The sequence below is a fragment of the Urocitellus parryii genome, chromosome 1, assembly GCF_045843805.1.
Source record: "Urocitellus parryii isolate mUroPar1 chromosome 1, mUroPar1.hap1, whole genome shotgun sequence".
In the NCBI taxonomy this organism is placed as follows: Eukaryota; Metazoa; Chordata; class Mammalia; order Rodentia; family Sciuridae; genus Urocitellus; species Urocitellus parryii.
This window is the reverse complement of record NC_135531.1, coordinates 18,549,810-18,565,624: the sequence shown is the minus strand read 5'-3', so window position 1 is coordinate 18,565,624 and position 15,815 is coordinate 18,549,810. Positions and strand designations below refer to the sequence as shown.

Genomic DNA, 15,815 nt, shown 5'->3' with positions numbered 1-15,815 from the left:
TTATTGACTGCGCCTCCTGGATCTGAACTGTACTGGTCATTTCCCATATGTTACTCAGAGGGCAGAGGCATGCCTACCCAGTGCCTGGAAAAGCAAAGATATTCAATAGTGACTGAGTAAATCACCTGTTGTTCCCATAAAAGGAAAGGAAAATCGAACCTCAACCTTCAAGCACTTACACAGGGTTATTCAAGACCACTCAGGAAGAAAATAATATATTCAACTCACAACCAAATATATCTGCAACCCCAAAACATTTCATTTTTAAAATAAATAACAACAAAATAGTTCCAAGTAGCCTGAAGCAATGAAATATTCTGTCAGAATGCCCTAAAATGCTTTTCATGATGGTTTGATATAACTTGAAAAAAAAATCATTCTGCTTATAAATCCTATATTACTAGGAATATAATACAGGTTTTAGTTATCATATCAAGCCAGTGAAAATAGGCAGCATTTTTCAAACACTTAACTACCCTACAGATACCGGGAGCTGGGACCATCATTCCCATGTTACAGAGAAGGAAACAGAGAAGTTGCCCAAGTTCAAACAGCAAATGGGAAATGGGATCCGATCCTAGTCCTTTTACTTCATGGTGTGCTTGATCTACTGGACATTAAGGAAAGTACAAAGAATTAACAGCCAGCTATAATTTTAACACAGAGAAATAACCTCACCAAACATTTGGCATGTAATTTTCCTGGAATTTTTCTATATCATATGTAAAAAACAACTACAAAAAGGTTAGATCAACTTAACTTGCTGATTTGCAATCTGCTTTTCCAGTTTGCAAACTCTGAGTATCTTTCCACATCCCTAAATACTCCCTGCATCACTATTAATGAACAAAGAGTATTCCATTACCCTTGTACACCACAATTCACTTAATGGATCTCCCTATTATGGAGCAATTTAGTTGCTCCTAGATTATAACAAAGTTACAAAAAATCATTTTTGCAAATCAGAGAGGATTTTGTTATATGCATTTTTGTGGAGGCCACCAGCATCTGGAGGCAAGTGTTTTCCAAACTTAAAGAGCACCCCTCCAGATTTCGATATATCCCCACAAGTTAAGAATCACTGTGGGAAAGAAAAAGCTCCCATTAGAAGTATGTTGCACACACACTATGCAGGCAAGAACCACCATGATACGCTGTTCTCTGCACACATGGTTACCCTCCCCCTTAGTTTAAATTCCTAGTGGTGGAAATGCCTGACTAAGGGACAGGGCACATTTTTGAGGCTTTTGATGAGTAACACAAAATTGCCCTCCTGGAAAGTTACAATTGAAACACCCACCAGCAGCATTTGAAAGTGACAATTTCCATACCCCCTCCAGGGTCAGCTAGATTTGTTTTTAAACAACCACATCCCTATATGGACATCAATTTTAAAAAATAGTGAAACCATTGATAAAGCACATCTAAGAAAACAGCAAACAATTCAGGCAACCAGTGTTTGATTTTATAGTTTATACATTTTCAAATGGAGGACATACATATTTAATTACAAGGCACCAGCAGACTTAACTAGAACAATCTAGTGAAATGATACTTCAAAAGGTGCCAAGCTAATAAGTGAAACCTATGTTTGCCTACCTGGCTAATATTATGCTTAAAAGTTGGGGTTTTAATAGCAACACACCCTACTTTTTTTTAACATGAAATTCTATAGTCTTTCAAATTTTACAAGCATTATCTCACAGTTAATGTGACAACCTGAAATTCTCAAAATTATTTTAGATGTTCATTTATTCAACAAATATCTGGTTCCTGCTGTGTGTTGGGCACTGTCCAAATGCTGGGGAAACAGTAGTGAACCCTCAATGGTGTTGCTCTAGAGGGGCACTTAGAACCCTGCAGTTAAGATTCAGCAAACCATGGTTATGATGCCAGTCAGCAACTACTAGGTTTCTGGGCATATTATGATGCCTCTTGGTCTTAGTTTCTTTATTTGTGAACTTAAGAAGTAACTAGATGTTCTGTTTTCCTCTGGCTTCTCATATTCTATACTTTCCTTGGGTTAATTTGAATGCTTAACTTTTCTATTATCTGAGTTTTGTTTTCTTCCATAAAATCAGAATAAGGTTCTCCCAAAAAAACAATTTTACATGAGCAGTAAAACTCTGATGAGCCAGGCACCTTCAAGAAATAAACAGAATAAAGGTCCAGTTAGATAATTGATGCTTCCAACTTTGTTTCTTTGGAGAGGTTTCTCAAATATTCTCACCTCCTTCATTTTTTCTTTTTTTTTATAGTTGTTGATAGACATTTATTTATTTCTATGTGGTGCTGAGAATTGAACCCAGTGCCTCACACATGCCAGGCAAGAGCTTTACCACTAGCCACAGCCCCTGCCCCTCACCTCCTTCATTTTTGTACTGTACTACAAACACAAAGGCATAAAGCATGGCAGGCCCATGTTCTCCAAGCCTGCTGCATGCAAACATCTGGCACCCAGTCCTTATGCCTTAGTTTACAGTGGCACTTAGTTTACAGTGACTGCCTCCAGGAGCTGTAGCACTGAAGTCCTGGTGGCCATTCTCACCTCACTCCAGCTTACTCCCACCCCCAACTTAACAAGCACACACAGAATGTCCACAAGTCACAGCCCTGTTGGCATTTCTAATATTAGAAATGGGAAGCACTGCTTCTGTCACCACAGGTTATTTTCCACCAGACATTCCTGCTACCACCATTTCAATTGTCCTGGGATTCAGGGACTCCTTAGAGAAGTTGCTCTGGGGAGTGGTTAGAGAAAGGCATAGCAAGGGTCTCAGTATCTCAAAGCACCCATGCCATACACACCTTTAGGAAATGATATTGCCTCCTAGTGGCCCTTCAGGATACTGCCACTTACAATACATTAAGAGTTCTAAAATCTGGGCACACATGTCAATTCCACGTGTGTGCTCTCTGTGTGTGCCTCATCAGCCAGAAGAATAAGTAGCAGCTAAGATTTTATCACCTCTGTGCAAAAGTACATGAAAAAATCACCCACCAGAAGTTCTTCCTCCACTTCCCACATCAAACCATAACACAGTAGCTAATAAAAATGAGCTTTGCTCATTTGAACAACATCAGCAGCAACATATTACTAGAAGAATGTATGTGAATCATTTTAGGCAATATAAAACAAATTTGGAATTCCTGAATCTCTACAGTTCATAAGAGGAAATATAAAAGAGTTGGTAGAAGCACTTTAACTCATGTTTCTAAGCCTCTAAATTCAACACAACAGTGCTGTGCTTCGGTTGTTTGCCTGAAGAGCTTTTACTCCAAGTGTCAGGACAAAGGACAAAGGCTACTTGGCTTAAGATTGAAGAGTTTAAAAAAAAAAATCTATGCTTTACACAGAATTTTCACAGAATTGAGAGAAAAAGTTGGAAAATATGATTAGATAAAATTATCCTACCTGGAAACAACTTACTATGTGCAGCTATCAACCAAGTAGAATACAAAATTAACACATTTATAAGCTCTTATTCTAAAATTAACAAATTTAAACTCCTAATATTCACAGGAGCTCACAGTCATGATATTCTTATTAGACACCTACAACAATTGCTTGGCATAAAACTCATTTCCCAGGCGTTCAATTAATATAAAGGAACATATATTTAGAACAACAAACAGAAGTTAGGAAGAGGAAATACCATAAGTTCCTGATATTTCCTAAAATAGAGCACATACACATTCCTCCTGTGAGAATAAAAGTACCTGCATAAGTATGTATGTTTTATCCACTCATTAGTCTGTCCTCTGTCCTAAAGAATTGAAGCATTCAATATGCTAAAAAGGAATCTTTAAAAATTTTAGACTTAAGTAAATGGCTATTCCACAGAAATAAAAATAGAATGCTAAATTTCTCAGGAATCACTGTAATTTATTGGAAAAGTGTGTTTTAAAGGTTTCATACTTAAATTTTATAGAATAATGGCATGCAATTGACTTAAAGCAACAATATGAGTATGTTAACAGTGGAGCAGATTTAGTAAAGTTAAGGGCCAGGGCCATGCTGGAAAATTCACATAAAAGACTCTGGAATCTAAGTACTTTGATCAACATCAGGCAAGATTATTTCTTAGATCAATTATTTATTTTTTAACTATCAGCCACAGCCCACTCTGTGAATAAGGTGGTGCCTCACGCTGCAGATCTGTGCCAACCCCTCTGGAGTACCCAGCCCATGGAGCAACTCCACCATCCTCATTTCTCTTCCACTCATGTAGACATTTCTTGACCTACAACAATACATGGCGCACCCATCCCAGCACACTCCTGGAAGCTTCCCTACAGCAGTGACCCTCTGTCTCTCAAGCATGCAAGGGCCCTTGCCCTTGCTGTTCCATTTGCCTGAGCCACCCTTCTTCCAGCTTCTTCCTCCTCAACCAACTCTCAGCTTGAACCTTTCCACCCTAAAGAAGATTCTCTAGCCACTGAATCTAAGCCACCAGTCTCCACCCTGCCCCTGCACCACAGCAGCCCTATTTGATTAATTTCCCAGTACTTATCACTTTCTGACATTATCTCCTTTATTGTTCCTTTGCCTTTTGTCCATCTTCCCAACTCAGATGTGACCTCACAGTCAGGTCTGTCTGCCCCACGCACCACTATATCTTAGTCCCTAGAAAGGTGCCTGGAATATTAACAGATGTCTGATAAATATTTACTTAAGAAGAACAAATATAGACAGCATAAGCACAATGACAGGAACCAAATAACAAAGGAGAAAAACACCTTAAATGCTAAAAGACTGGGTCAGTTTTTTAAAGAAATTAGTTTTTCAAAAGATCATAGCTTATAACCCTCAAAACATAAATAAATAAATGCATAATGAAAATACTAAAGCTCATATTGACAAGTGTCAAACTTTATAATGCATTAGGCTAATTTTTAGTATTAGCATTACTTCTACAATTCTTTGTTTTCAAAGCACTCTAAGAGACCTCGATTTTTATTTTAAGAACAAGAACAAAGCCAAATATTTTTAAAGCATCCTTCTCCTCAGGAGTTACTAATAGCCCACCCCAAACTATAAAGTTTGTAACCATTTTATTAACAACATTAACATATGGATATTGGTAATCATCTACAGAAGGGTGGGATTTTTAGTGCCAAATGGCAAACTAACTCTATGAAACACAAAACTGTCCTCCTCTTCTAAATTTAATCAGAACTATGAGCCTTCTCTATCTGTTCAAAAATATTTAAATTGGTAAGAATTTTTCTTTACAGTTTATTCTTAAAATTATATATTTGTTCCTTCCTTTTATTCAAAGACCTAAGCTATTATTAGGGAAATGACCATCATGGCTCACACTTCGTAGCAAATATGCTAAAGATCCTTACAGATCACTTCAGAGGTATAAAAACAAATGGTGTGAGTTGGGGCTGTAGCTAAGTGGCAGAGCACTGGCCTAGCATATGTAAGGCACTAGGTTGGATCCTCAGCACCACATAAAATAAAATAAAAGTATTCTGCCCATCTATAAATTTTTTTTTTTTTAAATGGTGTACAATGGGGAAAGAGAGAGCATTTATGTCCTGGTATGTGATGTAAAGAAGCAAGTTACTACTGCCTTTGGGTCTTGGGAGTATCGGAAATCCACTTAAAAACCTCAAAAACTAATGCTTTACAATAACTTTACAGCAGAATATTAGAAACAATATACACACACATGTCAATAAAGAAGAAGGTAAATAAATTATGGTTCATACTTAATGGCTTATTCAGCAGCTGTGAAAGAATGAGACGGCTCCCTTAGGTACTGATAGAGACTGCCATGATTTAGCACTAGGGGGAAAGGAGCTGGTGCAGAAATGAATATTCAATGTGTCCTCATTTGTACAAAGACAAAAATAAATACACATACAAGATGTTTATGAGAACATTAGGCTGTGTCTGGAAAGAAAGACCCAAGGAGCCAGTAACCCTGGTTCCTGGGAAGGACAACTGGGTGCTGTGGGAGATGGTGGGAAAGAGGTATACTGTTTACTCTGTATTATTTTAAGATTATTGAATTTCTCCAATGTGCATGCATTGTCTATTTCACAAATATGATAAATTTTAATATAGCAATTTATACTATTACCAACATATTCATCAAGGATGACCATTCAGAAGCAAAAGTTTGCAAAAATCACAAAAGTTTTGCTCCTTTAACAGCACACTGCCTATTCTCATTTCCCAGAAGAAAATACAGTCTGCACTAATTAGAGGTGCACTTGTGATCTTACCTATTACAAAGCAAATACACCTCAATTCAATTCTTGGAGATGAAACAGCTGCTCGGTTCACCTTGAAAACTTACATAATATTTAAATTGGTTTGTAATTACCTAATGAGGCCTCCAAATAAACAGTTTCCACCTGTCTATAAAACAGAAAGTCAGCATAAGAAACAAGTAGGAGGACATTCTCAGATTTTTAAAAGCACAGACTATACTTAGGTTTCCTTTCCTCTGCCAGGTTTAGACAAGGAACCTTCTGATATTAGTGAAATATGATTTCAGATTTGTGGCAGTATCATCACTTAAGGGGAGGGGCAAGCATCATTTGCCCTCCAAAAAAACGCTTTATTTTTCACTTGTGGGCAAGGGAAGTTTGCTTTGAATTTAATTTTGGCACCAATTTTGAATCTCCAACTGGATGATATTAATTAAGCACATTAATTTGACTCTAAGCAAATACTTTTTGGAATTAAATAAGAAACTGAAGACAAATTGGAAGGCAAACTTTAAACTGGAACTTCTGTTGATACACTATCTTAAAAGACTACATAAAAAGAAACGCAAAGAAGTCATTTCCATATCTACGTCACTCAATAACAATACACGTTATACTAATATCTAACTGTATTAAACACACATAGAAAAGGAGCACAAAGATACCCGATTGCAAATTAAAGACCTCATATTTTTGGTAGTTGAAAGTGGGAACCAAAATCACATTATTCAAGCCCTCGACTAAGTGGACCACCCCTGATGTGCAGTTTTCTGGGGGTCTGAATTCATGATTCCAGCTTTGTGTCTTCTGACAACACATCAGAAATGACACCTTTCGTTAAGCCCAACTTGATCGTCAACACTTTAACTTTGGATTTAATGAGTACTGAGACTTCTGATATAAGCACATAAAAAAATAGGTAAGTCGAATGCACTATAAATACAGAAAGGAGAAGGAACTATTTTAACGAGGTGTCCAGGTACAGGAGCACTAAATATCATTTGGCAGATCACATCCCCAAAAGAAAAAAAAAAAATCAAAGCTCCTTCCCATCCCCCAGGTAACCTCTGGCCTCAGAACTTACTGTCCTTGGTGGGGCAGAAGTTTGAGCCGGGGGAGCCGGTCTCCACAGTGACCCTGGGCCCCGCAGCGCCTTCCTGCAGGTCACTCGCCCTGGACCGTTCTAGACCCCGGGACCCGAGCCGCCCGGAGTGCGGCTCCCCACCCAGCCCGGGACCGGCGCTCGCGGCGACGCGCCCACGGGACTCGGCTTCTGGCTCCGCAGCTCCCACTCCCGCGCCCCGCGCGGCGGCCCCCTGGCCCCGGCACTCACCCGCCGCTCCCGCGCCGCTATCTCGCCATCCCCCGCCGTCTGCTCCGCGGCCGCCGCCCCGGGGCAACCCGGAGTCCGCAGCCGCCCGGGGGCTGGAGCTGCGAAGGAGGGGGCCGGGCACTACCCAGCGCCACCGCCGTCTCGCCTCCCCTACCTCAGAGCTGGGCTGCTCCAAGCAGCCAAGGGCGAAAGCGGCCCGCTGCCCTCTGCGAACCCTGGAGCCGCCGCCGCACCAGAGCCTCCAGGAGGCAACGGTAACAGCCACCGCCACTGCCACCGCCACCGCCACGGCCGAGAGGCTTCAGCTCGGACTGCGGCGCGCGGGGGCGGCGCCTGCACGCCGCTCGGCGGGGGGCGCTGCGGCCCCGGCCCCGCCCCCGGCCCCGCCCCGCCGCCCGCGCCCCCGCCGGAAACCGTCCGCGCGCCCCCGCCACCATCCCCCCGGCCGTGACGCGCGCGCCCGGTGCTGGCCCGCGAATGCCCCCGGAGTCGGAGCAGCGCGGGCGCGCAGAGCCTCGGCGCCGAGGGTGGTGCCTTTCCAGAGGCTCAGGTCGTGAGGCCAACCTCGCAAGGTCACGGAACAGCCGGGGAGTGCAGAGCCGCAGAGCTGGTGCAAATCCTCACCAAAGGCCAGCAGAGCTGCGGCGGCCCTGCGGGAAAGACAGCAGCCCCCAAAACGCTGTCAGCGTGCACTACAAACATTGTATTGAGGAAAAACCGTGGAGCCGTACTTTGGCCGCCCGTGCGCGGGTACAGCAGAGGGACTACTGCTTAGATTACAGATTTTACAAGTAACCTAAACTGCCCCCAAGGCCGAGTAGTAGCTGCTCAGGTCACCTTCTCCTTGGAGCCGGCTTCCCTTAGGCCTTGAGGGCCCGTGGGGGCACTGAGAATATCCTGGAGCCATTTAGTCGTGCCTCCAAGGCGTGGTGGGCTTATTTATTTGTGCGGAGAAGAAACGGATCTCTTAATGGGTGAGATTTTTCCTCCATGCATTGTTCCTATTTCCGCAGTTTCACTTGGCCTCGGTGTTCTTCCAGAGTAATGCACCAAATGAAATTAGCTGGAGCGCGTTTGGTGGCGCAGAATCATGGTTTGAAGATGTTTACGCTCTATGCCGGACGCGTTTGATGGTGTTCTCTTCAACACAATTAATTTTGCAAAGTTCAGAAATGTGCCAGATAGAGCCCTGGCACGCAGAGGCGCAGTGCGGACACACCTTCAGTAGGAAGCGGCTTGTTTGTTTCATCTGTGAGTTATTTGATGCACCAGCACCAAAGCCAACGTGGTTTTAGAGGTTTTTGGATGAAATTTCAAAGCAGTTTGTAAATTACAAAAATGAAGCTTATTTTCTAAAATAAATTTCCTTGTTGATAATGTAATTCTAAAATGGGCAGCAAAACACCTGAAAGTACATTGATTGAAGAGTAGACTCCCTAGATGAAAATATGTTTCACAGCAAAATATGGTCTCTGCTGGTGTCTCAAAGGCCAGTTCTATCCATGTACATATTTTGAACGTCTAAGGTGAAATGCTTCCTGTTATCCTTAAGACCTTGTTTAGAAAACATGCTTTCTATAATGTGTATTTGAAATCCTATTTAAGCTGTACAACATTGCTTTTTATTTACCCCTATTCTTAAGTCTTTCATGGTTTGGGAAATTTACCATTATTCATATTGGAGAACCTCATAACTTTTTTTTCCATTAAACACAGTACCTAAAGCCTGTATATAGCCCTTTTAGTAACACACAAAAATATTCTCTTTTCAAATAAAAATAAAAAATTATTTAGATTTAAGAAAGTGATGTAATACATATTAACATACTTGTACAGACACAAAATTAAAATATAATATTTTTTTTTAATGGAGGAAAGGACTCAAAATGTGTCTAGGGCCCAAGAAAAGAATGATGCAGTCCCTGTTTCCTGGGGTGGGAAAATCCCTTTCCAAGGGAAAAAAGATCCATGCAATAGGCCTGCATCATGATTTTTCACATTACTCAAAATGCTAACTTCTGTGGCCTTGTTCTCTCTATATATATATTTATTATTTTAATCTTAATAATATACCTGTGAAATAGGTACTGTTCTCACACCTAGGAGCTGATGCAGGTTTTGTGAGGCTTGAAATTTGTGCCCTCTGGGTGGTCTTCTCAAAGAAAAAGAACAAATAATAGCATGCTAAACTGCTCCAGCACCAACCAACAGAAAATGACAGAGGGGAAGTCCCACTGGAGAGAAACCTCAGTCTCAGCAGTCAGTGGTTAAAATGTTCAAAAGCACACAGCCATATGAATATATTACTAAAGACTTAGATAGGAGCCTAGAAAAGATGCCTGGAAACCTATGTTTTATGAGTTTCACAGAAATCCTGCCTTCAGTGTATACCCATTTTACAGGTAAGAAACATAGAAATTGGTCACAGCTTCTTAGGAACACCATACTATCTACACCAAACCGAGGATTGGTTTGAAGAGTTGTGATATATGCACTATTTCATGAGAAATAATGGATCTTGTATCTTCATAAAATAATGGATTTTATTTCCCATTAAGCAAAGGCTTTAAAATATATTTTAGTAATATTTGAATTATGACCAGACCATAAACCAATTAGGGCATTTGATAGGATTGTGTTGTCTATCCTGTCAAGGGTAAATGTTTCTTATCTATTGAATAAAATTGCAAATTAACCAGTATAGATTCTTAGGGGAATTTCAGCTCAATTTCAAATACCATGTATTGACACCATCTGAATTCACATTGTCATAGAGCAGTTGTAAAAAAAAGTTTTATGTAGTATTTACTGTTTGAAAAATAAGTACCAGAACAAGCATTTGTTCTGTTTGATGCTTATATTGTGGAATACAAAGAGCCTGAGACAGCAGGTCTCCATAATGTTTGTCGAATAAATTAATGAAATAGAGAAAAAAATCACATAATTAGAAGTAAAAGTGAAGGCTAGAATTGAAAGGGAATGAAGCAGCAAAATGTTGAACTGTAAGTACTTGCTGGATAAGCAGAATTGGCTTCTTAGCTAATTATTTTGTATCCAAGATGTGTGCTCTTCTTCCCAGATATTGGCTATTTTCCCTACTTTTCTGTTTTGTTCATTGTTTCTCCTCCTCCTCCTTTTGTAATCAGGTTTTATTTGAAATTTCTAAATTTAAAATAGTGTGAGACAGAAATCATAATCACACCTATAGTGAAAATTCTGGAAATAAATAAAAGGCTTTTTTTCTTTGCAAAGATCAATCACCCACAAAAGCTGCAAACTTGAGGCCATAGGGGTTTTGATAATAAATTACCAACATCCTGGCCCTTCAACAGCCTTCTCATGAAGACTGATCTAAGATATACCGTGCTTGTCAATCAATTGGACAAGGTTGTATTCCTGGAAGAAATTTTGGAACCAGTAAGAATCTACAAATTAAGGATAGTTATTCACTAGTGAATAGTTGAAATGAGTGAAACTGTTCTTCATTTTAAGCCTGGCTGATAAATGTAAATTTAAATTGGTTTATTTTAGAGAACAGTTTTGGACAAGATTCAAAACCTTAATTAGATCACTCTAACAAAAAGACATATGAGAGCAATCAGCTAATTTTCTCTAGATTTGATGTTCTTTACTCAAAGTGGTTTGGAATGAAGCTATTTAAGGGACATGACAAAATGTGATAAACACCATGAAAGAAAGTATCTGCCCAGATTTTTGTTTAGAATATTCTCTTTCAGATAAAATGATTTCAGGGGTGTTATGTAAAATATTTTGATAACTTATTACATCTCAAGCATGGCCCCAGCAGGATCACGTTTTGTTTGCCTTTTGTTTGTTTTTACTGTGCCTTCTTCCAAAAAGAACTTAAGATGGTTTATAATAAAAGACAATTTTTTAAAAATGTTGAAAAAACTGGCTAAAACAAACAATAGTTTTTGAGACGAAACTTAGCTCCAAACTTCCTCATAGCAGTGAAATAGGGGAAATGAAGATTTTCATAAATCCCCTTGTCAAGTGGGAATTGTCAAGGAATCAGACAGTTTCATTTAGGAGAAATTCTTTCCTGTCCTAGGCTCCAAGAGGAATTTGTCATAAAGGTCCTTAATATATGAGTCATATCCAAAAGTCTCAATTAAGAGGGACTCTATATAAAAGGTTGGGTATTCTTTTGACAACAAGCGAAGTTAATTTTTTTTTTCTTCTGGTGAATAGCTTTGAAATGTATTATCAAAAATGAATAGTGAGACTCTTGATAGTTAATTTTGCTTTATACTAGCATTTTGAAGTAAAGCAGCAGATGTAATATCAAATTTTGGTTTCCCCAGTTTCCTTCTCTAAAAAGATGCTAAAAGTGCCAACTTCGCTGTGTCAATTCTGCTATAGTTTTCTTTCTCCCTTCTTGGAAGTGTCTTTTATTGTAGACTACACCTTAAGCCCCTTCTGGAAAAATGCATGGCACATGTGTCTGACACATGGTAGACCATAAATATTATGTTGATAGCTATTCCTGCTCCTGAGCAGGGGTTGTCATTTGGGTCCGATTTCGTAGTTGTCCTTAGAGGGTTATCAATAGTGAATAGGCATTGCTGATGAACCTGTAAAATATCATGTGCCATCAACCCCATCCTCTATGCCTTCACTTAATCATTTGATTTGAGGAACACTGAGCACTTTCCCCCCAACAGACTAACATTCAGTTAACTCCCTGGGTCTGGAGAACTGTCACCTTCAAGAATGATGTTCAATTTCCTTAGACTTCTGGGAGGTAAAAATGCCTCAAGCTGTTAAAGCTAAGTCCCTGGGTCATAAGGTTAGAGATGGGGAACACCAGAAACATGGAGAAATCACCTTCCTTGGAGAGAAGAAGGAGGGAAAGCCTCAGCAAACTCCCCTTCTGGAGTGAACCTCACCCCCTTCCCTGGCTCTGTACCTCCTGCTGTCCTCTGTGGTCTGATGGGAATCTGCATTTCAGCTGTTCCTCCCACTCACTAACCCGGTTTCCTGGCTGGCCTCCCCTACCCTGTCTTTTCTGCCTGTGGTCTCCATCTACATGTCACCTCCTAGCTGAAGTCTTTCAACCCTTTACATCCTTCCTCCTCTTTTTGACTTACCAAGCACTCTCCTCTGTCTCTGCATTTCTCTGTCTACCCTAGTGCTTTTTTATCTGTTGCCCAGAGTCATTTTAGGGTAAAGCATAGAATTAAAACAGATGCTACCTTGTTTCTTACATCCATCTAGACCCAGAATTCTGTGCTAATATTCTCCGTTGAGCTAATGGATCCCACAAACGAGCCATTTGCTCCATTCTCCGTGGTGATATTAAACCCATTATTTAATTTATTCCTACAGCTACTGCACTCAGTGCATTGCCAGAGGCATCTTGTGCAGATGGAGCAAGAAGCCAAAAGATTAAGGGATTGAGTTGAGGTCCTGGGAGAGGTAGTGTAGTGGTTCGAAATCGGACCCAAATTCCTTAAATCCTTGAATGTATTATTCTAACTAATGCACTTAATCCACAGCCTTCGATATTTTGTACAAAACCAAAAAACCCAAAACGGAAAGAGAGTGAGGTTTTCTTTCCCATTTCTGACTGTGAAGAATTTTCAGCAGTCACACATTAGCCAAAAGGCATGATTCAAGGCCTCTGAAACATTGGGTAGCTGAAAATAATGAGTTACATTATTAATTTAAATAACAGTAATGTCCCTAGGGCTTCCTTTGAGTACCTAATCTGGTACACAACCTGAGTCTCCTATCGGAAAACAAAAGTGGCCATCACTATGACAGCTCTGGTAAACAGGGATATTCTGCTGTTGATTTCCCCTCTGGAACTTAAGGTAACTGAGGACACCACTCTCAAAGGAAAAGTCTGCAGCTCAGAATTTCTTTTCTGTGACATGCAATCACAGAGCTTTATGCTGTATCACTGATAAAGATCTTGACATGACCTAAACCAAAGTGCCATCCTATCAAAACCTGACTGCACATAGGATCCCTCCCTACCCACCTCAGTAGGCCCAACCTGGACTACACCAATTAGTCTAACCTCACTGGATTTATTCTTAACTCCAGGAAAGAGAAACATAGTTGTTCAGGTGGCCCTCAGGTTGGGAGATTAAATATTAATTGGTTATTAACAGGAATTGTTCTGGGGCTGCGCCCTTTCTTTTTGTTATAGAGTCTAGTCTCTCTTATTAATGAAGTTTAAGATAAAGCTTGGTACACACCAATCTAGTTCAAAAATCATTATAATGTGTAACAATTTAGAAGATATCAGCTAAAAGTACAGCTCAGAATACTTAGTCACTAGATAATAACAATGCACATTTATTAAGCATTTACAGCATGCCAGGTACTATATACCAACTCATCCCACACCCCCCACCATCCTGGGAGTTTAGGAGGGGTCCTCATCTCCATTTACAAAGTAGGCAGCGGGTTAAGTAACTTGCCAGAGGTCATACAGCCTGCAACAACAGTGCCATTTGTACCTCCACCACCATCTGGCCCCCAGACTCTGACATTGCCAACACCTGATTGTTAGCACTGGCCACCAAACCCTCCCTTGTCATTTCTCATTCAGGAGCTTCACCAGACTCTCACCCACATGTGATTTCCTCTGTAGAAGAGGCTTTGACATAGTTGGGTTTTGACTGTGCCAAGCAAAGGTCTTCCCAGCCCAAAGGACGTGCTCTAACTTATTTTCTATTAATCCTTAGTCCAGTTGCTCCTCTCCTTTGTCTCTGTTGGAATGAATCTAACTCTTCTCTGTTCCTATGTCAGATTTTCTTGCTCACCTAGGTGGTTGACCTGCAGTTCCTGATGGTGTTTAAACATCTGAGTTCAGTGTTGTTTCTCTCTAGGGCATGCCCTCCCCTGGCCCATTTTGGCCTCTGCATTAAACCCCATGAATTCTCACAGTTCTATTCACTTCTGGTGGACTTCTCCGTTTTTCACCTTAAAAGTGTCTCTATGGGCTGGGGTTGTGGCTTGTAGACAGTAGAGTGCTTGTCTAGCATGTGTGAGGCACTGGGTTAGATCCTCAGTACCACATAAAAATAAATAAATAAATAGAAAGTTATAATTTTTTAAGTGTCTTTGTATTCCAAATCCCCAACAGCCAGGCACATCCACAGTGACTTCTACTGGATGTAGAGATTGTCCTTTTGTTTTATGCCTTTTGACATCTTTATTTCACTCGCACAGAGCACTTGAGTAGCAGAGGAGTTTGTTAGAATTAGACTAGAATTATTTTCAGTTATTAACCCCTGAATACTCAATGATTTTTGTTCATCTTCAGGGAATACATTCTTTTTTTTTTTTTCTGTTAAAGAACAAATCACATTAGTATTCCATGGATATAGTTTTTGGTATAGTCAATATCAGTGAGGATTATTCAATAAAGATTCCTTTTCTTTCTTAAATTTTTTTTGAAGTTATAGATGGACAGAATGCCTTTATTTTATTTGTTTGTTATGTGATGCTAAGGATCAAACCCAGTGCCTCAGTCCCATGATTCCTTTTCTTCAAGTGGTGGAAATGTAATCCTAACTTAAGACAAAAAGGGAAGGAGAGAGATAAAAAGGATGGACAGCCCCAAATGGCTTCCTGTGAAGGGAAGTTCAGTTCCTACATGAAGAAAGGTTCACCAGGCAGGCAGTGCCTTTATATGCTCCCCAATGGCATGAAATGAATATGAGGAAGCAGAATCTAGGATAAAAATGTGCCTTTGTCATTATATATATATATATATATATATATATATATATATATATATATATATATATATAAAATTTGGTGTCCAACAAATTGGTACTGACTACATACCAATGCTGAGAATATAACAGTGAGCAAGACAGACAAAGCTCCTGATCTCATAAAGGTTACATCATAAGATGCTTAAACATCATCCAAATATACTTATTATCCCAAGTTTCCAGGAAAAAAAAAGTAAGAAACTTCTTTAAAATTAATGTTTCCCATCACTTTCTTTCATTTTTTTGTTTATATTAGCACCAGATGAAGTTTTAGACCTAAATGCTTAAACCCTAAATATTTGATTTCTCAATGACCCAAGGTTAATTAGAGCTCATAAAAATATTAGAAATTAGCATGATATTTATACTAAAAGGTTTAGGAAATTTATTGTTCCTTTGATTTTTAAGCCTTTTTCAGTGGCTAAAAGTTAAAATAAAATTTTCAGACTCATCAGTTTGCTTGAAAATCAGTATTTTCTTCATTTTATGTATTTTTA

General features: G+C 39.8%; 1 protein-coding gene across 5 annotated transcripts in view; it reads right to left on the bottom strand.

The window, feature by feature from the left end:
- Lifr (LIF receptor subunit alpha) overlaps positions 1 to 7,858 on the bottom strand; it is a 68,604-nt gene extending 60,746 nt beyond the window's left edge. For 3 of the 5 annotated variants that reach the window (XR_003301948.2, XM_026401777.2, XM_026401778.2), the window contains exon 1: positions 7,562 to 7,858. The gene's annotated coding sequence lies outside the window, so the exon portion shown is untranslated. The remainder of the gene's footprint in view (positions 1 to 7,561) is intronic. The other 2 variants (XM_026401779.2, XM_026401780.2) reach the window with 1 other exon arrangement.
- Between the last annotated feature and the right edge of the window lie 7,957 nt (positions 7,859 to 15,815).